This window comes from Pseudophryne corroboree, chromosome 9 (genome assembly GCF_028390025.1).
Source record: "Pseudophryne corroboree isolate aPseCor3 chromosome 9, aPseCor3.hap2, whole genome shotgun sequence".
Lineage (NCBI taxonomy): Eukaryota > Metazoa > Chordata > Amphibia > Anura > Myobatrachidae > Pseudophryne > Pseudophryne corroboree.
The window spans coordinates 135,713,248-135,736,645 of NC_086452.1; the positions used below are offsets into that span (position 1 = coordinate 135,713,248).

At 43.9% G+C, this 23,398-nt stretch overlaps 1 long non-coding RNA gene across 5 annotated transcripts in view; it reads right to left on the reverse strand.

Annotated features, from left to right (window-relative positions):
• Positions 1-506: 506 nt before the first annotated feature.
• The window catches only part of LOC134956814 (uncharacterized), a 76,889-nt gene continuing 53,997 nt past the window's right edge, over positions 507-23,398 (reverse strand). For 2 of the 5 annotated variants that reach the window (XR_010186194.1, XR_010186196.1), the window contains 2 exons: positions 12,969-13,069; positions 507-866 (listed from right to left, as the gene is read on the reverse strand). This is a non-coding gene — a long non-coding RNA (uncharacterized LOC134956814). Of the gene's footprint in view, positions 867-12,968; positions 13,070-20,538; positions 20,587-23,398 lie in introns of all 5 variants that reach the window. The other 3 variants (XR_010186195.1, XR_010186197.1, XR_010186198.1) reach the window with 2 other exon arrangements.

Consider the following 23,398-nt stretch of genomic DNA (forward strand, 5'->3'; position numbering starts at 1 on the left):
ACAGCAATAATAATAATAATAATAATAATAATAATCTATGAAAATAATGCATATTAAAATCTGCAAATATCTATGGGTCAGTGGCGTAAGTTCGCCTCAGGTCGCCTGGAGGCATGATAAAATGTTGGTGACCCCCCCCCCCCCGCTCTATACATATAGGAATATATATCTATATATATATATATATATATATATATATATACACATATATATGAAGAAGTGGCACTCACGGGACATGATTGATAAAAATAAGACTCAGGACATGGCTGTCAAAGATGGAAGATACACATACACACACACACACACACACACACACCACGCCTCATTCAATTACACACACACACACAAACACACACACACCTGGGGCAAACGCAGGATTTTTAGGGGGGGAAGGGGGGGTTCCAGAATATTTTATATATATATATATATATATATAAGGAATGGTTCTCTGGTTAGGATTGCTGCTCCTGTCCGTGTTGCAAAAAGAACCAGGCGGCACTCCGGGATTTTTAGAAAAGCCAAATGTGTAATAATCACAGCAAATACATCAAACAAGCATAGTGGTACACCGACGTTTCAACGCCCTGACGGCGTTTTCCTCAAGGTGCTATGCTGTACGTGAAACACAACAAACTAAACAAAAAAACACTGGTAAGTGACATGCCTTAAATAGGTGAACGGTGTGGTGTAAGACAGCCCCCGTCTGCCCCATGCTGGCGTCTCCCTGGGTCCGGACATCATCCTCCGCTGCATTTCCGGTCACGGCTGGCGGCGTGCTGACGTCACCCGCCCCGTATTTGCTCCATGTCTGGCTGCAGTTGTCTGTCCGTTGCCAGGGACGCCGTCACCTGGGGGAGGGCCGGAGGCTGAAAAAAGTAAACAACGACGTGTAACAGAGTACTGACATATGTGACTCGTGCGCGCTTCCTGCGCTATGGGTGAACGTGCCCTTTTACACTCTAAGGTTACTAACATGGGTACTAAAAGAGATTTCACCAAACCACTAACCAATGATGATTACAGGTCATAGTCGACATAAGGTGAAAGCTGTCCCTAACGCAAGGGGAAATACTTATCTTAGTTGTATGTATGTGAACGCTAGAAGCCTTACTGGTAAAAAGGGCGAACTAGAAATACTAGCAGCAAGCAATCAGTATGATATTATAGGCATTACTGAAACTTGGTGGGACGAATCTCATGATTGGACAGTCAATCTAGAGGGCTATACGCTGTTTAGGAGAGATAGACTAAATAAAAAGGTATGGAGGGGTGTGTCTTTACGTAAAGCCGTTTCTAAAACCTGATATACGGGAAGGTATTCTGGAAGGGACTGTAGACACTGTCGAGAAGTTATGGGTAGAAATTGCATCAGGGATAAATGAATTAAAAAGTTGGTATTGGGTGTATGCTGTAGGTCGTCTAGTATTAATGTATCTGATGAGGAATTGTTACTGAAGCAAATTGAAAGAGCAGCAGGAGTAGGTGACATAGTAGTGATGGAAGATTTTAACTATCCAGAGATAAACTGGAAAAATTATTCATGTGACACTGGTAGGGGTAATATGTTTTAAAATACACTAAATGATAACTACTTAGTTCAACTAATTGAGGAACCAACTCGGTACAATGTAATTTTAGACCTGGTATTAACAAACAATGGGGATTTAGTATCCGGTATTATAGTAGGGAAACCCATAGGAAACAGCAACCACAATATGGTCACATTCAATATCAGTTTTCATAAACAGTCCTATACTGGCTCTACTAGGACTCTAAACTTTAGCAAAGCAAATTTTGAAAATATGAGGGTATTTTTCAGAGATATTTAATGGGAAGGTTTGTTTCTAGGAAAAAATACTACGGAGAAATGGGACGTACTAAAATTCCTGCTAGCTAAAAATACTCTCAAATTTATTCCTACGAGCAGCAAAAAAAGGAATAAAAATCATAAACCGATGTGGCTTAACAAAAAGATAAAGGAACTTATGGGCAAGAAAAGTCGAGCATTTAAAAAATACAAATCTGACGGGGAAGCGGAGTCATTTCAGCACTACAAGGACTGTAACAAAATATGCAAAAAGGAAATAAGAGCAGCTAAAGTAGAAATTGAAACAATTAGTAGCAAAGGAAAGCAAAGCGAATCCCAAAAAATTATTTAAATACATTAATAGCAAGAGATTAAAAAAGGAGAGTATAGGCCTTTTAAAAGACAAGTTGGGAGTCTTAAGCAAAAATGATAATGACTTAGCTGACACACTAAATTAGTTTTTTTCAACAGTATTTACTAGAGAGGACCCAATTCAAGGACTAACACATAATCTCAATAATGAGAATATCCCACTTATAGGTACTTATTTAAGCGAGGAGGTAGTCTGTGACCGATGAAAACATTTAAAGATTAATAAGTCACCGGGTCTCGATGGAATTCATCCAAGGGTTCTAATGGAGCTCCACTCTGAACTTGCAATACCGCTATTTTTGATCTTTAAGGATTCAGTAATATCATGTATGGTTCCCAAAGACTGGCGTATAGCGGAAGTAGTGCCTATATTCAAAAAGGGAAGTAAAGCTGAACCAGGTAATTATAGACCAGTCAGTCTTACATCTGTAGTGGGGAAAGTATTGGAAGGTATCCTAAGAGATAGTATTCATAAGTTCCTTGAAGTCAATAAGGTCATTAAAATGAATCAACATGGATTTGTGAAGGACAGATTTTGTCAAACCAACTTACTTGGCTTTTATGAAACAGTAAGTGCAAACTTAGATCAGGGTAAAGGGGTGGATGTAATTTTTTTAGGATTTGCGAAAGCTTTCGACACAGTACCACACATGAGACTTATCTACAAGCTACAAGAAATAGGGCTAGGAAGCACAATATGCACTTGGATCAAAAATTAGTTAGATAACAGGGAGCAGCGTGTTGTGGTTAATGGATCTTTTTCAAATTGAACTGAAGTGTTAAGTGGTGTGCCCTCGGCCGGATTAACAATTAGGCGGATGGAGCTGCAGCTCCAGCCATTCCCCCCCCCCCCACACACACCAAAATAGGCCAACAGCATTCTGCTAAACTGGTGTATATCAAATTTTTTCCATGCTACAGCCGCTTCAAGTCCCCCCTCCCACCACCACAGCCATCGGAGGCACCCCGACCCTCCCCCCTTCCTCTGTCAGCGCATCCCCCGGAGAACTTCCTTCCTCCACTAGGGCAGCAGCCGCCAGTGCAGCAGACGGAGGCACCCCTGACCCTCCCCCCTTCCACTGTCAGCGCAGCCGCTACCGACCCCCATTCCTCCGCTAGGGCAGCCACGAACCACTCCTCCACCAGCTAGTGCAGCAGACTGAGGCCCCCTGACCCTGTCCTCTATCAGCGCAGCCGCCGGAGCCCTTCTTCCGCTAGGGCAGCCGCTGGAGCAAATTTCACCCCCCGCCAGTACAGCAGCCGGAGGCCCAGCAGAGATGCTGCCGCATGACCCAATAGAGCTCCATGGAGGCAGCCCAGCTCAGATGAGGTGACTCACTTATGAATTGGTAGCCTGTGTATGTGTGTGTGTGTATATATATATATATACATATATATATATATATATAGTGCAGACCAGGTTCAACACGCCTGTGGTGTTCAATAGTACTGTAGTTGCACTTAAAGAAGTCCCTGGATGCCTCCGGGGGGTGTATGTATATACACGGCATGTGTATATTAGTGATGTGCACCGGAAATTTTTCAGGCTTTTTGTTTTGGTTTTGGATTCGGGTCCGCGGCCGTGTTTCGGATTCGGACGCGTTTTGGCAAAACCTCCCTGAAATTTTTTTGTCGGATTCGGGTGTGTTTTGGATTCGGGTGTTTTTTTACAAAAAAACCTCAAAAACAGCTTAAATCATAGAATTTGGGGGTCATTTTGTTCCCATAGTATTATTAACCTCAATAACCATAATTTCCACTCATTTTCAATCTATTCTGAACACCTCACACCTCACAATATTATTTTTAGTCCTAAAATTTGCACCGAGGTCGCTGGATGGCTAAGCTAAGCGACACAAGTGGCCGACACAAACACCTGGCCCATCTAGGAGTGGCACTGCAGTGTCAGGCAGGATGGCACTTCAAAAAAATAGTCCACAAACAGCACATGATGCAAAGAATAAAAGAGGCGCACCAAGGTCGCTGTGTGACTAAGCTAAGCGACACAAGTGGCCGACACAAACACCTGGCCCATCTAGGAGTGGCACTGCAGTGTCAGACAGGATGGCACTTCAAAAAAATTGTCCCCAAACAGCACATGATGCAAAGAAAAAAAAGAGGTGCACCAAGGTCGCTGGATGGCTAAGCTAAGCGACACAAGTGGCCTGCCTCGAACACCTGGTCCATCTAGAAATAACACTGCAGATTCAGACAGGATGACACTTCAAAAAAATTGTCGCCAAACAGCACATGATGAACAGAAAAATGAAAGAAAAAAGAGGTGCAAGATGGAATTGTCCTTGGGCCCTCCCACCCACCCTTATGTTGTATAAACAGGACATGCACACTTTAATGAACCCATCATTTCAGCGACAGGCTCTGCCACATGACTGTAACTGAAATGACTGGTTGGTTTGGGCCCCCACCAAAAAAGAAGCAATCAATCTCTCCTTGCCCAAACTGTCTCTACAGAGGCAAGATGTCCACCTCATCAGCATCATCCGATTCCTCACCTCTTTCACTGTGTACATCCCCCTCCTCACAGATTATTAATTCGTCCTCACTGGAATCCACCATCTCAGGTCCCTGTGTACTTTCTGGAGGCAATTGCTGGTGAATGTCTCCACGGAGGAATTGATTATAATTCATTTTGATTAACATCATCTTCTCCACATTTTCTGGAAGTAACCTCGTACGCCGATTGCTGACAAGGTGAGTGGCTGCACTAAACACTCTTTCGGAGTACACACTAGAGGGTGGGCAACTTAGGTAAAATACAGCCAGTTTGTGCAAGGGCCTCCAAATTGCCTCTATTTCCTGCCAGTATACGTACGGACGGTCTCACGTGCCTACTTGGATGCGGTCACTCATATAATCCTCCACCATTCTTTCAATGGTGACAGAATCATATGCAGTGACAGTAGACGACATGTCAGTAATCGTTGGCAGGTCCTTCAGTCCAGGCCAGATGTCAGCACTCGCTCCAGACTGCCCTGCATCACCGCCAGCGGGTGGGCTCGGAATTCTTAGCCTTTTCCTCGCACCCCCAGTTGCGGGAGAATGTGAAGGAGGAGCTGTTGACGGGTCACGTTCCACTTGACTTGACAATTTTCTCACCAGTAGGTCTTTGAACCTCTGCAGACTTGTGTCTGCCAGAAAGAGAGATACAATGTAGGTTTTAAATCTAGGATCGAGCACGGTGGCCAAAATGTAGTGCTCTGATTTCAACAGATTGACCACCCGTGAATCCTGGTTTAGCGAATTAAGGGCTCCATCCACAAGTCCCACATGCCTAGCGGAATCGCTCTGTTTTAGCTCCTCCTTCAATGTCTCCAGCTTCTTCTGCAAAAGCCTGACTAAGGCTGGCAGTGTCTGAACTGAATTCACGTGTGGCAAGTTCAAAGGGTTGCAGGACCTTGCACAACATTGAAATCATTCTCCACTGCGCTTGAGTCAGGTACATTCCCCCTCCTTTGCCTATATCATTGGCAGATGTATAGGCTTGAATGGCCTTTTGCTGCTCCTCCATCCTCTGAAGCATATAGAGGGTTGAATTCCACCTCGTTACCACCTCTTGCTACAGATGATGGCAGGGCAGGTTCAGGACTGTTTGGTGGTGCTCCAGTCTTCGGCACACGGTGGCTGAATGCCGAAAGTGTCCCACAATTCTTCGGCCCACCGACAGCATCTCTTGCACGCCCCTGTCGTTTTTTAAATAAATCTGCACCACCAAATTTAATGTATGTGCAAAACATGGGACGTGCTGGAATTTGCCCAGATGTAATGCACGCACAATATTGCTGGCGTTGTCCGATGTCACAAATCCCTAGGAGAGTCCAATTGGGGTAAGCCATTCTGCGATGATGTTCCTCAGTTTCCGTAAGAGGTTGTCAGCTGTGTGCCTCTTATGTAAAGCAGTGATACAAAGCGTAGCCTGCCTAGGAACGAGTTGGCATTTGCGAGATGCTGCTACTGGTGCCGCCGCTGCTGTTCTTGCTGCGGGAGGCAATACATCTACCCAGTGGGCTGTCACTGTCATATAGTCCTGAGTCTGCCCTGCTCCACATGTCCATTGTTAAGTGGACATTGGGTACAACTGCATTTTTTAGGACACTGGTGACTCTTTTTCTGAGGTCTGTGTACATTTTCGGTATCGCCTGCCTAGAGAAATGGAACCTAGATGGTATTTGGTACTGGGGACACAGTACCTCAATCAAGTCTATAGTTGTCTCTGAATTAACGGTGGATACCGGAACCACGTTTCTCACCACCCAGGCTGACAAGACCTGAGTTATCCGCTTTGCAGCAGGATGACTGCCGTGATATTTCATCTTCCTCGTAAAGGACTGTTGGACAGTCAGTTGCTTACTGGAAGTAGTACAAGTAGTCTTCCGACTTCCCCTCTGGGATGCCGATCGACTCCCAGCAGCTACATCAGCAGCGCCAGCAGCAGTAGGCATTACACTCGGATGCATCGGAGGAATCCCAGGCAGGAGAGGACTCATCAGACTTGCCAGTGACATTGCCTGCAGGACTATTGGCTTTCATGTGTAAGGTGGAAATTGACACTGAGGAAGTTGGTGGTGTGGTTTGCAGGAGCTTGGGTACAAGAGGAAGGGATTTAGTGGTCAGTGGACTGCTTCCGCTGTCATCCAAAGTTTTTGAACTTGTCACTGACTTATGATGAATGCGCTGCAGGTGACGTATAAGGGAGGATGTTCCGAGGTGGTTAACGTCCTTACCCCTACTTATTACAGCTTGACAAAGGCAACACCGAAGAAGTGATTTTTTTTGGTATTTTGACCAGGCATGTCAATGGCCATATTCGTCCCACGGACAACGGTGTCTCCCCGGGTGCCTGACATAAACAAACCACCTCACCATCAGAATCCTCCTTGTCAATTTCCTCCCCAGTGCCAGCAACACCCATATCCTCATCCTAGTGTACTTCAACAGTGACATCTTCAATTTGACTATCAGGAACTGGACTGCGGGTGCTCCTTCCAGCACTTGCAGGGGGCGTGCAAATGCTGGAAGGCGCAAGCTCTTCCTGTCCAGTGTTGGGAAGGTCAGGCATCGCAACCGACACAATTGGACTCTCCTTGGGGATTTGTGATTTAGAAGAACGCACAGTTCTTTGCTTTTGCCAGCTTAAGTCTTTTCATTTTTCTAGCGAGAGGCTGAGTGCTTCCATCCTCATGTGAATCTGAACCACTAGCCATGAACATAGGCCAGGGCCTCAGCTGTTCCTTGCCACTTCATGTCGTAAGTGGCATATTGGCAAGTTTACGCTTCTCATCAGACGCTTTCAATTTTGATTTTTGGGACATTTTACTGAACTTTTGTTTTTTGGATTTTACATGCCCTCTACTATGACATTGGGCATCGGCCTTGGCAGATGATGTTGATGGCATTTCATCGTCTCCGCCATGACTAGTGGCAGCAGCTTCAGCACGAGGTGGAAGTGGATCTTGATCTTTCCCTATTTTAACCTCCACATTTTTGTTCTCCATTTTTTAATGTGTGGAATTATATGCCAGTATCAATAGCAATGGCCTACTACTATATATACTGCGCACAACTGAAATGCACCACAGGTATGGATGGATATTATACTTGACGACACAGAGGTAGGTAGAGCAGTGGCCTTCCGTACCGTACTGTTATATACAGTATACTGGTGGTCACTGTCAGCAAAACTCTGCACTGTACTCCTCCTATATAATATACTGGTGGTCCCCAGTGCCCACAATAAAGCAGTGTTAGCACAGATACAGTATATGCAGCACACTGAGCACAGATATGGAGTGTTTTTCAGGCAGACAACGTATACTCGTGGTCACTGGTCAGCAAAACTCTGCACTGTACTCCTCCTATATAATATACTGGTGGTCCCCAGTGCCCACAATAAAACAGTGTGAGCACAGATATATGCAGCACACTGAGCACAGATATGGAGTGTTTTTCAGGCAGACAACGTATACTGGTGGTCACTGTCAGCAAAACTCTGCACTGTACTCCTCCTATATAATACTGCTGCTCCCCAGTCCCCACAATTAAGCAGTGTGAGCACAGATATATGCAGCACACTGAGCACAGATATGGAGTGTTTTTCAGGCAAACAACGTATACTGGTGATCACTGTCAGCAAAACTCTGCACTGTACTCCTCCTATATAATATACTGGTGGTCCCCAGTGCCCACAATAAAGCAGTGTGAGCACAAATATATGCAACACACTGAGCACAGATACGGAGTATTTTTCAGGCAGACAACGTATACTGGTGGTCACTGTCAGCAACACTCTGCACTGTACTCCTCCTATATAATACAGCTGCTTCCCAATCCCCACAATTAAGCAGTGTGAGCACAGATATATGCAGCACACTGAGCACAGAAATTGAGTGTTTTTTAGGCAAACAACGTATACTGGTGGTCACTGGTCAGCAAAACTCTGCACTGTACTCCTCCTATATAATATACTAGTGGTCCCCAGTACCCACAATAAAGCAGTGTGAGCACAGATATATGCAGCCCACTGAGCACAGATATGGAGTGTTTTTCAGGCAGACAACATATACTGGTGGTCACTGGTCAGCAAAACTCTGCACTGTACTCCTCCTATATAATATACTGGTGGTCCCAAGTGCCCACAATAAAACAGTGTGAGCACAGATATATGCAGCACACTTAGCACAGATATGGAGTGTTTTTCAGGCAGACAACGTATACTGGTGGTCACTGTCAGCAAAACTCTGCACTGTACTCCTCCTATATAATATACTGGTGGTCCCAAGTGCCCACAAAAAAACAGTGTGAGCACAGATATATGCAGCACGCTTAGCACAGATATGGAGTGTTTTTCAGGCAGACAACGTATACTGGTGGTCACTGTCAGCAAAACTCTGCACTGTACTCCTCCTATATAATACTGCTGCTCCTTAGTGCCCACAATTAAGCAGTGTGAGCACAGATATATGCAGCACACTGAGCACAGATATGGAGTGTTTTTCAGGCAGACAACGTATACTGGTGGTCACTGTCAGCAAAACTCTGCACTGTACTCCTCCTATATAATATACTGGTGGTCCCAAGTGCCCACAATAAAACAGTGTGAGCACAGATATATGCAGTACGCTTAGCACAGATATGGAGTGTTTTTCAGGCAGACAACGTATACTGGTGTTCACTGTCAGCAAAACTCTGCACTGTACTCCTCCTATATAATACTGCTGCTCCCCAGTGCCCACAATTAAGCAGTGTGAGCACAGATATATGCAGCACACTGAGCACAGATATGGAGTGTTTTTCAGGCAGACAATGTATACTGGTGGTCACTGTCAGCAAAACTCTGCACTGTACTTCTCCTATATAATATACTGGTGGTCCCCACTGCCCACAATAAAGCAGTGTGAGCACAGATGTATGCAGCACACTGAGCACAGATATGGAGTGTTTTTCAGGCAGACAGCGTATACTGGTGGTCACTGTCAGCAAAACTCTGCACTGTACTCCTCCTATATAATACAGCTGCTTCCCAGTCCCCACAATTAAGCAGTGTGAGCACAGATATATGCAGCACACTGAGCACAGATATGGAGTGTTTTTCAGGCAAACAACGTATACTGGTGGTCACTGTCAACAAAACTCTGTACTGTACTCCTCCTATATAATATACTGGTGGTCCCCAGTGCCCACAATAAAGCAGTGTGAGCACAGATATATGCAGCACAATGAGCACAGAAATGGAGTGTTTTTCAAGCAGACAACGTATACTGGTGGTCACTGGTCAGCAAAACTCTGCACTGTACTCCTCCTATATAGTATACTGGTGGTCCCCAGTGCCCACAATAAAGCAGTGTGAGCACAGATATATGCAGCACACTGCGCACAGATATGGAGTGTTTTTCAGGCAGACAACGTATACTGGTGGTCACTGGTCAGCAAAACTCTGCACTGTACACCTCCTATATAATAAACTGGTGGTCCCCAGTGCCCACAATAAAGCAGTGTGAGCACAGATATATGCAGCACACTGAGCACAGATATGGAGTGTTTTTCAGGCAGACAACGTATACTGGTGGTCACTGGTCAGCAAAACTTTGCACTGTACTCCTCCTATATAATATACTGGTGGTCCCCAGTGCCCACAATAAAGCAGTGTGAGCACAGATATATGCAGCACACTGAGCACAGATATGGAGTGTTTTTCAGGCAGACAACGTATACTGGTGGTCACTGGTCAGCAAAACTTTGCACTGTACTCCTCCTATATAATATACTGGTGGTCCCCAGTGCCCACAATAAAGCAGTGTGAGCACAGATATATGCAGCACACTGAGCACAGATATGGAGTGTTTTTCAGGCAGACAACGTATACTGGTGGTCACTGTCAGCAAAACTCTGCACTGTACTCCTCTTATATAATACAGCTGCTCCCAAGTCCCCACAATTAAGGAATAAGCACAAATATTTTTGCATCAAGATTAATAAACGGAGAGGACGCCAGCCACGTCCTCTCCCTAACATTTCCAATGCACGAGTGAAAATGGCGGCGACGTGCGGCTGCTTATATAGAATCCGAATCTCGCGAGAATCCAACATCGGGATGATGACGTTCGGGCGCGCTCGGGTTAACTGAGCCATACGAGAGAATCCGAGAATGCCTCGGACCCGTGTAAAGTTGGTGAAGTTCGGGGATGTTTGGTTTCCGAGGAACCGAACCCGCTCATCACTAGTGTATATACAGTATGCACTGTATATTGGATGTCTATGTATGGAAGGGTATGTATATGTTTATTAGGCAGGGGTTGGTGTGCATATATGTATTTTAGTGGGTATGTGTATATACAGAATGTTGTATAAATCAGAATATGTGCATGTACAGAAGGAGTGCATATAAGTATATTGGGGTTATGTGCATATGGGAAGGTGTGTATATATGAGGGATATGTTAATGTACATATATTGTGTAAACACATATACACAGTATATTGGTTGTGCAGGATATGTTGATGGACCTCCAGCCCAAGCCCATATGACTGGGGGAGGTGGCGAGCAGGCTCTGGCCCACTGAGGGGAGGGAGAAGTTGAGCAGGGTATATAGGACTCAGGGCTTTGGTACCCAGGATGTGAGCTGGAGACTCTAATCCATGGTCGGCCAGCCCATTAGGCAATGTATGCATGTGTGTACAGTGCCAAGCCTGCAAGGGTGCTATCTCCCACTGCCGGTCGGATTATACACGGCACTGCTGGCTCCTGGGCCTCACAGACCACATAAAGTGGACACAAGCAGCGCAGAGGTACTTTTTCATCTGTGGGTGCAGGGGCTGCCATGCTGGCAGGTGTCTCAGATTGCTCTGGGCTGATGAGGAAGCAATGCTTTGTTAGCTGTGTGTGTTCGGATGTTCCCATGCACTTGCAGTAAGTCTCTTCCACAGCATCCTCCTGTAAACACACCACCATCTCAGTGTGAGAGCTGCTGTGCTACTGCTGCTGGAGCCCGGGCACTTATTCGCCCGCACATGCTGCCCTCACTGCTTCCAGGACCTGCACACACAGTGACCCCTCCGCTGCCAGGCTTCATTTATCTAGATACACTGGGACAGAGCTCCCTGACACTATCTCCCTGTCACCCCTGCCTTCCCAGTCGCCCACTATCTCCATGTCACCCTTGTCTCCTAGTCGCTTACTATCTCCATGTCACCCCTACCTTCCCAGTCGCCCATTATCTCCATGTCACCCCTTGCCTCCTAGTCGCCCACTATCTCCATGTCACCCCTACCTTCCCAGTTACCCACAATCTCAATGTCATCCGTCTCCCCAGTCATCCACTATCTCCATGTTACCCCTGTCTCCCCAGTCACCCACTATCTCCATTTCATCGCAGCCTCCCCTGTCACCCATATCTTACCAGTCACCCTCTATCTCCCTGTTACCCACTATCCCCCTGTCACCCCTGCCTCCCAAGTCACCCACAATCGCCATGTCACCCCAGCCTCCCCAGTCACCCACTATCGCCCTGTCACCTCTGCCTCCCCAGTTGCCCACTATCTGTACATCACCCCGTCCTCCCCAGTCTCCCACTACCCTGTCACCCAAGTCACCCAATATCTCCATGACACCCATATCTCCCCAGTCACTCGTATCTCCTTGTCACCCACTATCTCCATCACCTCTGCTTCCCGAGTCACTTACTATCTCCATATCAAACCAGCCTGCACCAATAATCTCTGATCCTGATTAGAAGAGACGCCAGGGCAGTGAATGTAACAGGTCCAGGTTTGTTATGTTGCAGATGTTCGGGGAAGGGGGAGCCAGGTGCAGCTGCCGATAATCATCTGTATGCAGCGGATTAGCGAGAGCTGCTGTCTGGGATGTTGATGGTGGAAGTTTGATAGTGGGGGTGGCAGGCCTTTGATTGTTGAATTGTAACTACATGCATGTGTGCCAAGAATGTAACATGTGTGTAATACGGTTTGATCATTGTATGTTTATTGGTGCTTTTGCAGTGCATATTGATGTGTTTAAGGTAGTTGCAGAACGCAATGGGGTACAGTCTATTAACATCATGGGGATGTAGCTCCCAGATAAAGTGCCTGGAGCTATTCATTACTTGTGCGGTAAGCCTGCATCAACTAATGCCTCTGGGCTAGTCGCGGTGTTTCCCATTTTTGTCTATTTTTATTCCGCACTTTCTTTTTCTCCTGCTACAGTCTTTATATACAGTACCCCCTTTCTCTCTTCTCCTTCTCTGTCTTGCTACTACCCTCCCCTATGTCCCACCTACCTCTCAGTCTTCTTCCCCTTCATTCAGTCTCAGTACCTCCTCCATTGGCCTGTGCTAATCAGATGTCATGCCCTAGTCGGACATTGCTTGAGACCAGTATTCTAATAGAGGAATACATTGTATAATAAGATTTTATGAAGCTTTTCAGTACAACATTGTTTTAGTGGTAATACATCATATAGTGAATAAATTTTTACCTCAAGTATATTTAAAATGGACTAATATTTGTCTGTATTGCAAGTGTATATAATGCACTGTGTGCCTGATCCTGAGTCACATGCAGTGGCGGAGTCAGAGCTGGGGATGCAGCACTGTCCAAAATTCAAATAGAGGAGCTGCACCAACTGCCAATGAATCTCGGCTGGTGGTGTTTGGCAGCGTTTGGGGTGGCAGTTGGTGTGACTCCCGTATTTGAATTTTGGACTGTCCTGCAGCCTCACATCTGGAGCTGCTACTGGGCGCACGCAATGCAGCTGTTCAGTGTGTACGCACAGAGGTACAGTTGGAGTTGAGACGCACAATATCAGAAATGTCTTGGAAATGTGCTGTGCGTTTCTGGGCAATGACTGGGAGGTGGTTATTAAAGTATTTGCATACACAGATGCTTTATTGTACACATGGAGGCTACACTCAGAATGAAAATCTGCATGGACTGGTGCAAGTTTAGATGGTGTGACCAATGGTGGCATCTAAAGAAGCACCAGGCAGTATTACAGAGTCTATAGACACTGACATTGGGTGACTCAGTCCTGCACACCTTAACACAGGGAAGGGCTTTGTAGAGGCATTTGCATACCGTTCAAACTACACATTTTATTTTTATTTAATATTTTATTATTATTATTATTATTATGTTTTCATGTTTTGCACCTTGCACTTTGTTCAATGCTAATTATTGGAAACATTTTACATGTTCAAGTATGTTTGTGGTAAAGCACTTTATAATAAAAAATAGTTGCATTTTATTAATAAACTATAGTTTGTGTTTTTTGTATGCAATGGTCAACAATATAACAGATTGTGTATACTTTATATAAGACAGGAGGGAGGGCGCTTGAGATGGCTGAAGGTACACAGTAGCTATGCCCTCTACTGTGCTATCCACACCCCACAGATGTCCTTGGAGTGTGTAGACCACACCCTAAAATCACTGGTCACCTTTTTCCCCATATCAGTAGTCACACCCCTGACATGCTGATCACAACTGCTGCAGAGTAGATACAATATAATAGGCCCTTCATAAATTTCAGCTCCAGGCCCATGTGAACCGTAATCTGGCACTGGGTGTGCTACAAGGCTCAGTATCACTATTGTTCAATATTTTCATAAATTACCTAACAGAAGCTCTAGAGAGCATAGTGTCAATTTTTGCAGATGACACCAAATTGTGTAAAATTATAAATACGGAGGGGGATGCTGAGTCGCTTCAGAACGACTTAGTTAAATTAGAAGCATGGGCAGCGAAATGGAGAATGCGCTTCAATACAGACAAGTGTAAGGTGATGTACTGTGGTAACAAGAACAAAAATAACACCTACATATTAAATGGGGTGAAATTAGGGGATTCTGTACTGAAAAAGGACTTAGGTGTCCTAATAGACAGCAAACTAAGCAGTAGTATCCAAAGTAGGATTGCAGCAAAGAAGGCTAATAAGATATTAGCATGCATAAAATGAGGAATTGATGCTAGGGACGAGAGTGTTATACTCTCGTTGTATAAATCACTAGTGAGGCCACACCTTGAATACTGTGTACAATTTTGGGCACCATACTACAAAAAGGATATCCTGGAGCTAGAAAAGGTTCAGAGGCGGGCGACCAAACTAATTAAGGGCATGGAGACGCTGGAATACAAGGAAAGGCTTGTAAGGCTAGTCATGTTTACACTGGAAAAGAGGAGACTGAGAGGGGACATGATCAACATCTACAAATATATAAGGGGACAATACACAGATCTTGCGCAGGACCTGTTTTTGGTTAGATTAACACAGAGAACTCGTGAACACTCGCTCAGGTTAGAGGAGAGGAGATTCCGCACAATACGGTGTAAAGGCTTTTTCACGGTAAGGACGATACATTTTTGGAATTCCCTGCCTGAGGGAGTTGAAATGGCGGACTCAGTCAACACCTTTAAGAATGGATTAGATAAATTCCTAATGGATAAGGATATCCAGGGTTATGGTGCATAGTCACGCACTATAGTTATTATAAAAAAGAGGGATAAAACGTAACGGTAGATATCAGCATCAGTCTAAATTTGATACCAAAAAATCCTGCATAGGAGACCACAAATAGATTGAACTCAATGGACAAATTGTCTTTTTTCAACCTTATATACTATGTTACTATATTACTATGGCTAGCGGGGTGGTGGTGGGTGGTATGGGCTGACTGCAGAGAGGGGGGTACTGGCTTGCGCCCGCATAGAATTGCAGGTGGTATGCTGTCTGCTGATACCAAGGGGGGTGGTCTGGCAGTAGTTTGCCCATTGCGAGTAGTGGGCTGGGGGTAGGTGTTGGCCAGCCTGCCACCCTGACGTGAGCGCCGTAATAAGCTGTCCCCACCTAGCGGCCAGCGCTCCCGCTAAGGTAGCTGATGCCTGTGGCTGCTGTGCTGTGGCAGCCTGTGTGGGATGAGTGGCGGGGGTATGGATGCTGCGAGTAAGCTGGGGTGGAAAGGGCTGGCCTAACCCCATGGTGTCCCCCAGTGCTGTGCTTGGCGGTGTGGGGATGTGGAGCTCCGGGCCCGGTGGGAGGAACAAGGTTGCCGGGGCCGAGGGGAGCGCTCGCTGCGGCAGGGGAAGTGCTGGAGCATTAGTGTGCCTGGGTTCCGGTGTGCTGAGCTCCTGCTCTGCCCCGCCGCACGCTAACCACGACTGCAGGGGGAGACCGAGGGACGCTCCGGCCGCCGCATTGAGTTGTGCCACGCGAGGGGGATGTTGGCCCGCGCTGGTGCATCGCAGGTGGAAGTGGACGGGGGGCTATCTGCTTGTATAAGGCACCTGAGAGGGGGAGCCTGCCGTCTTGGCCTGGGCCTGCTGGCTAGTATTGGCAGCAAGTGTATGTGAAGTGGTGCAACTGGGGGTTGTGCGGGATGGCCAGGGGCAACAGGGGCCTGGGATGGGTGTAAGAACATGTTTCTCTCCCCACAAGAATATTTTGCAGCTTCTCAAGATTTTTCAAGGCTAATGGCCCATATACATGGTGAGATTTGGGTTATACCCGAATCTCACTATGCGACAGGGGCTAGGTCAGCACATAGTCAGTATCACAAGCACACTCATTATGTGTTTGCAATACTGACTATGGCCCTCATTCCGAGTTGATAGCTCGCTAGTTGCTTTTAGCAGCATTGCACACGCTAGGCCGCCGCCCTCTGGGAGTGTATCTTAGCTTAGCAGAATTGCGAATGAAAGAATTAGCAGTTTCTGAGTAGCTCGAGACTTACTCCTACACTGCGATCAGCTCAGCCCGTTTCGTTCCTGGTTTGACGTCACAAACACACCCTGCATTCGGCCAGCCACTACTCCATTTCTCCAGACACTTCCGCGTTTTATCCTGGCACGCCTGCGTTTTTCCGCACTCTCCCAGAAAACATTCAGGTTCCACACAGAAACGCCCACTTTCTGTCAATCACACTCCAATCACTTCAACGATGAAAATTATTAGTTCGGACGTGAGTAAATCTACTAAGTTTTGTGCAAAATTACTTTGCGCATGCGCATTTTTGCCTTAATCGCTCCATTGCGAAAATCGGCAACGAGCGAACAACTCGGAATGACCCCCTATGTGCGATTTTGACTAAGTGTCAATTTTGACTATCTCTTCTATAGAGATAGTCAAAATTGACTTGCCTGCACAGTCTATCTATTCTTGAGATGCCGACCGCGTGGGACCGCGCATCGGGATTGCAGGGTAACTTTTACCTTGCGATCTGCACTTACTTTTCCTACGATTTTGACAATATAGTCAAAATTGTAAGAAAAATCTCAACGTGTATACACGCCATAAGGAATAGTACTAAACATTAAGCTCCATAGCTGAAGTAACCCACCAACCTGAACATTTCACCAGGGAGTATAATCACACAATTTAAGGAAAACAGTAGTAATGTTCCCTTTAATTGTTAGGATCAGACAATGCAGCAATCATTAATGGGGATTGTATTGCTCCAAAGACATTCCACGTAATCCTGATATCTACAATTTGCATTGTACTGTATCTGCAGCACAATTTGTGTAGTCCGTGGGACACAAGATTACAATTAAAGAATAGTCTGGCATAGATCAGAGTTTTTAGATCTTTAAAGACAAAGAACCATAAATATGTACCTTGCACAGCATGCTAAAGTCAGGACAGCACGGATAGCAAGCAATGTTTGTAATTGACTTAGGTATTCATTGTGTTCTTTTTGTTTGAATTTCAGGGTAGAAGTACATCTTGCACCACATAGTACTGTACACAATGCAAGTGATTGTCAGCACAGCAAAATCCACAGCATCTTATATACTGACACGTGGACATTTAAAAGAAGTTTCCAGTCCACTAGGAAGGGAAATGCTTATTTTAACCTTTTAATCACTGTAATTATGAGATATATGTTTGTCTATGTGAAGATAATTTAAACACATACAGGCATCTACTAGTTTATATTGCTTCACCACAACTATAGAGAATTGTTTTTGTATGCACCTTTATGCCCATACCTTTACATACTTGGGTAGCTTAGCTTAGTCATCCAGCGACATAGGTGCAAATTTTAGGACTAAAAATAATATTGTGAGGCGTGAGGTGTTCAGAATAGACTGGAAATGAGTGGAAATTATGGTTATTGAGGTTAATAATACTATGGGATCAAAATGACCCCCAAATTCTATGATTGAAGCTGTTTTTGAGGGTTTTTGAAAAAAAAAACTCAATCCAAAACACACCCGAATCCGACAAAATAATTTCAGGAAGGTTTTGACAAAGCGCGTCCGAATCCAAAACACGGCCGCGGAACCGTATCCAAAATCAAAACACAAAGCCCGAAAAATGTCCGGTGCACATCTCTAATACTAAGCTGGGGGAGGGACATGGGGCAAAATTTACTAATATTCGTGTTTGAGTCGGTTTGTGTAGTGTTTAAACTCGTTTTGTATCGGGTGCATTTTCATGCAACTTTTTGAATCCATATACGCAAAGTTACGAAGCAGTCGACTTTATGGTGTTCGTGTTTTCCGATGTCGATGCCAGTCTGTTTTTTTGGGCACATTTACGTCCGTCATTGTCGTTTGCGTTCGTGATTTTTTTTTTTTTTTGGGGGGGGGGGGGGTTTCTAAGTTAAACGCAGCAGGGTTTTTTTTTCCCGCGGCCGCATTTTCCCTTTTAGTTTCGTTTTTCATCCCCGTTCGTGATTAGTTGTGTTTCAAATGGTAGGAGTGTCTGTGCACAACCATATAAATACGCCCTAAACCGTCCGCACCTCGTGGGTTTAGTTAGTGGTGAGGAGGAGGGAGGTTGTGCTGTGGAGGTAGGTGAATTTGTGGTTTGGTGAGGAGTGTTGGTAGCGATTTCTGAGTGTGGTATTGTGTTTGAAAGTCATCTTGTCATTCTTGTTGTCTTGTATTTTGTGGTTTTGTCTCATTTTTAGTCCAAGTTATTTTTCTTTATAGTCCCTTGTCAGTGTTTGTGTGTGTGTGTGTGTGTGTGTGTGTGTGTGTGTGTGTATGTAGGTGTGTGTGTGTGTGAGTTGTGTAGTGGTAGTGGAGGAGTGTGTTGTTTGTCTATTTTTTTTCTGTGTTAACTGTTTAGACACACAATTATGTGTGATCAGAGGTGGGTGAGGTGGAGGGTGTGAGTGAGGGGGAGGAAGTCGGTCAGGTGGAGGAGGTGAGTGTTAGTGAGGTTAGTGAGGTGGAGGAGGTGGGTTAGGTTGCTGCAGCAGCCTCAAGTGATAGTGACAGTCAGAGTGCTACGCAGCCACGCACCACTACTACGACTGGGCGGAATGTAATGTTTAGTTTTGCTGAAAATGTGGCATTGGTGCGTGAGCTGATGAAGTATCAGAGGCAGCTATTTGGGCCTGAGTCTGCCAAGGTGCCAACACGAAGGAAGACGGTGTTGTGGTCGAAAGTTGTTGCTGCTGTCAATAGTGAGGGGGTGGTCAAGCGGACGGAGGACACGTGCCGCAAACGGTACTGTGACATAAAGCGACGTGTCAAGTCCAAAATGACCAAGGAGGCGAAGTCGGCTCGAAAAACCGGTAGTGGGCAGCCCTATATTGCAAGATATCTGGAGTATGAGGAGCCCATGCGGAGTGTCATACCTCCTGAAGTAGTCTCTGCAACCCATGTCCGGGATTCAGATAAGCCCAGGAAGAATGCTGAGCATGTGTATTTGCATTAACATTCTATGACCTTATTTTTTTTAACATTTTTTTTGGTAAAAATGTGTGTCATGTCACGTTGCATATTACTCCCATCTCCAGGTGTGTGTCAGCAAATAAATTGTTTTGGTTAATGTTTTATACAAAAACCAATGTAACATCTTACTTTATTGTATGTCATGTGTTTTTATGAAAGATATTTTGCATGTATAATTTGGACTTGGTGTGTCACTGAATTGTCCTGCAATAATGTTTTCCTTTTGGGCCTTTTTTTTTTAAATAATTGTGACTATGTTTTCTATTTATGTTATCCATGTGCAATGTTTCAAAAACAGTGGTTGTCATGTTAGAGGCTGGAGTACTGGAAAGTGGTTTGGAAACCACTTACATGTGTAATGTCATTATTACATAATGTTATTTTTTTTAAACACTATTTATTTGTTAATTTTTAGTTTGTATTTGTACCGTGACACCACACTGCAGTGTAATTTTTAAAATATTTTTACATTTTGGTTTGGCTCATATAGTGGTAATGTGTGTTTGGAGTGCCACATCACAGAGAAATTTATATATTGCATCTGTAATATTTTTCCTTTCAATACAAAATGAAGATGTGTGTGTTTTTGGTTGTTAATGTTTGTTTTTTTACTTGTGGCCTATGTCAGTGTCCTGTACATGTTTTCCTGTGTTGATTTTTCCATAGTGCATATGTCTATTGGACAATGTTTATTGTTTTATGTAATGTATTTTTTTGTTTCCGGCCCTTATGTTTTTATTAAAAATAAAGCAAGCATTTCTTAAAGAATAAATGTTTGTAAGCATAATGGGTGGATGTATCAACAATAGCATGAATATTTTTTTAATTATTTTTTTATACAGTGTTTGAAAAAAGCAGTACTACTCGTCGTCCAGTAACTCCTATCACATCTGATGATGATGACGCTGCGGAAGCAGGTAAAGTGTACATTGAAGTATAGGGTATGTTTGTAAAGGAATGGCCATAACAAAATTGCACTTTCATTAATAGTTCCATCAAAAGAAGTATGGAGCAGCAGAAGTGGGACTTCTGTAAGACATCACCACAAAAAACCTGTGGCCGAAAAGAAAGCAAGGACTGATGTCCAGGGCCAACCACAGCAGGCTACCCCTCCACGAAGATTATCGACAGTATGTTCTGTCCCCCCACTCCAAATTTTGGTCACACCTCCAAGATGTCATCCACACTCCCCTCATCTTGATTGTGAGTATCAAACTGAAAAAAATGTAAACAATTTCAGAATGTAATCAAACTTTTTCTTAACCGCATTAAGTCCAAACACATCAAAAACTTAGATACTTACCGCAGTAAGTAAAACCTGAAATGGAATAAAAGGAATATGGCCTTGACCAGTAAAGATATGTATGTCCACTTGAGCCATACAGTATCACATTGTGTGTAAGATGCTGCAACAAAAAATCATGTTTATTTTTAGAAAAAAGTAAGGTTGTTTTTCCAAATTTCACATGTGTGTTTGAGCTAACATTGCCAAATACATATAAAAACATTACTATGTTTGTTTTATCAAAGCTATAAGGTAACACATTATGGATTCCAATGTGTTTTTATGGTGGAGCATGTCTGAGCTACAATAAAACTAAAATGTTTGCTTTCACAATTAAGTAACCAGACACATTTGCCACAATCAGGCATATGTATGTATTTAAGTTATGAGTGATGATGTTGCTAGGCAGAATATTTGAAAGCAACAGTGAATGACATATGTTCCATGTGTAGTGATTTGTTTACATTTCTCAAACATATGGATAGCTAACAGAGATTTGTTTAACATTTCAGCTTCTAGTCCTGGTAACAGCATCCCTCCGCAACAACAGCAACACAGTGACATGGAGGAGACAATCATCTTAGAAATGCAGCCATTAAGCCAAGGAATCAGCCCCCCAGCACCTGTGAGTACACCACCACACCAAAGCACACCACCACCACAACACAGCCCAGCAACACCAGTAACACAAGGCCCTGATCAGGTGTTTTGGACCATTTGGGCTAGACAGCAGGCCACTAATGAAGATTGCCTGCGTAGGCAGACACAAATGTTTGCAAGCCTACCATGTCACCTCAGAAGAATAACCAGAAATATGAGTAGACAAAATAACCAAACAACCAGAATTGGCAATACAATGGAACTCATGCGTACAGACATTACACAGGTCATGGGCAACTTACAGTGCATAATGGAAGAACAGCACAGACTAATGGAAGAACAGCACAGACAACAGCAAAGGTATATGAACATTTTTCAAAACAATCAAAAGATTAATTAAACTTTATTCCGAATTGTAGACAATCAAAATGCTGCTACACGTGAACTCAATGCCACCCTCACTAACCTGAATGAAACACTCAGATCCATGCACCAACCGCAAACAAGCAGCAGTTCTGGTACGACTACTCCAAATATCACGCCAGACTCATCACCACCAAGATGCTCCACCAGAGCACGACAACATGACAGTGCTAAAGGCAAAGGGCAGGACAAGCAGCCACCCAAAAAAATTTGAAAAAAAAAACCCAAATTAGACATTTCTGATAAGTAACTCTAAATAGTTAGTAAGTGTATGTTTGACAAAATAAATATAACACTTAGCTCCTTGACAATTTATATAACATCATTAATTATAAGTGGTACAAACAACAACATAACATTTTGTACGCACAATTATTCGTTATCAACTGTTTTTGTATTGGAGGAGGGAAATGTTGATGGAGCCGCACATACATGTTAGCAGGAAGTAACCAGACCACTTGATTTTTTTCTAATCATTACTCTTTCTAGATTCCAATCATTCTCATATCCTGCACACACAATCATTGCCAGGCAGCCACATACATGTTAGCAGGAAGTAACCAGACCACTTGATTTTTTTCTAATCATTACTCTTTCTAGATTCCAATCATTCTCATATCCTGCAGACAATCCAAATTACAATGTTATTATTAACTCTTTTACCTTTCTTCTCTATACAACATTACAAGAATAACACAATTGAGTTGCGTAAAAAGCTTTCAATATGTTGGCATTGAATTTTTAAACAAACATTGACAAAATGAATGTCATTATTGTTGGGACATGTTTGTGTGTGTTAAAAATTAGTAAGAATGTTATTACACATGATGCAGAAACCAACAAATAAGAACTTTTTAACAAAAAAACAAAGAATGTGTATAATAATGTATATATGTGGTAAACTGTGTATTTACTTACAAATCAGCAAGTTTATGGCAGCAAACATTAGTAAATAAATTATTTTTGATGACAGTAAGTTTGTGTCCTTAAATATGATGGAGCATCACACATAGGGACACATGTATTCCTCAAGGCTAACATATTATATGTTGAGGAGTGTTTTTTTGGGACACAGGTTCTCAAACTCGACCCTCAGGACCCCACACAGTGCATGTTTTGCAGGTCTACTCACAGAATCTCAAGTGACATAATTAGCTCCACCTGTGAACCTTTTAACATATGTCTGTGAGTAATTCATACACATGTGCTTCTACTGGGTTACGTGAAAAACATGCACTGTGTGGGGTCCTGAGGGCCGAGTTTCTGAACCTGTGCATTAGGACGTTGCACACAATGATAAAGTAAAATACTAAATGGATTATGTGTGCTTGTAATAAATTAGCACTGCAAGTTTACGATCACATATCCAGACTTAATGCATGCCACTCAGAATCTGTTGTTTTGATTTTTAAATTACACACAATACACATGCCACATTTGTTTTGCATTGAGCGAGGGTATGTTTGTATGTGTCAAGGAGACAGACACATTCTGAGTAATGGTTTTGGCCAAAAAAAATGGCCAAACATCTATTTATGATTACACAACAAATGAAATAAGCAAACCATACTTACCTTAGAAATATCGAGTGATGAGCTCTTGCCTAACCTGCCTCCCTACATCTGTACTCCAAGTATCTCTAATTCCTCTGCTTGCTGGCTGCTTTCTTCATCCTCCTCCTCCTCCTCAACATGTGGCAGATGTTGTTGCAAACACATG